The following is a 1,091-nucleotide window of genomic DNA, read 5'->3' as shown; positions in this document are numbered from 1 at the left end:
TACCTGTCTTTTATTAATCTTTTTCACACATCACACGTCTTTATCCCTTACGGGGTAAACAGAGACAATAGTTACAAGACTTAATTTGGTTAAATGTAGCTTTCGTTTAGTCGAATACGTTACGTTATGGTCGAAAAGATTAATGATCGAATTGAAAAAATGTTCTTCTACTCTAGGAAATGGTATTACCCGACCAATCGAGCAAGTCTCCGGACCAACGGTAGCGGGTTCAGGTCTCAGAAATCCAAGCTATTTCTTCCACATTTCAGAAGTCATTTCATTGACGTCCCGCTCATAGTTTACCTATCATGAATCAACAGCGATGCTCGCTGTGAAGCAAAGGTTTAGGTATTTATTTGTTCAAATGGCATGCATTATTTTTAAAATGCTCTCTATCATATATTCACATTTACATTCGTTATATTTAAGAGCATAAACCAATGCATCCTAAGCAATAGACCCTTACCAAAAGTGATAGCTTATTCACCTGACAATATGTTCTGTGTACGAATTATTGGTGACCTTATTGTTAAGTCGCCTCCTACGAAATTCACACATTAAATCCAGTCATTTCATTCAGATTAATTAGAATCTTTGTCCAGAAATCACAGGGTTTACTTGTATCAAACATAGTTGCCAAATCATTAAACGCTTAGCTCATAACCATAGCCAATTTATAGCTCAGTTTATGGTTCAATAACGTTATAGGTAACGTTAAATTTTAAGATTTAATTAAATTATTTGAGTTGACGCACTCGCCTCACTCGTGCCATTGACTTTCAATAAAATTCGGTATAGTAAGGAGTTTTGTGCCAGGGAATCTTTTCTGAGTTACGTACATAAGTTTCAGTGCTAACCGATGCTCTTGCGGTGAAGGAAAGCAGCTTGAGGAAACCTGAGCATTCAGGCAACTGGATAAGTAGCCATGATTCAATATGGGTCAGGTTTCCCTGGAAAGGTTGCAGCTGTCAGGAGCCGCTTCGGGTAAAAAACCAATCCAGGATCGTGGTCAAAGGCAGAGTGCCGCAGACTCTTGTCCAGAGCGATGAGGGTGTATCATCAGGAGGAAAATTAAATTTGTTACAATACAT

Source organism: Amyelois transitella, chromosome 20 (genome assembly GCF_032362555.1).
Source record: "Amyelois transitella isolate CPQ chromosome 20, ilAmyTran1.1, whole genome shotgun sequence".
In the NCBI taxonomy this organism is placed as follows: Eukaryota; Metazoa; Arthropoda; class Insecta; order Lepidoptera; family Pyralidae; genus Amyelois; species Amyelois transitella.
This window is presented reverse-complemented; position numbering follows the sequence as displayed.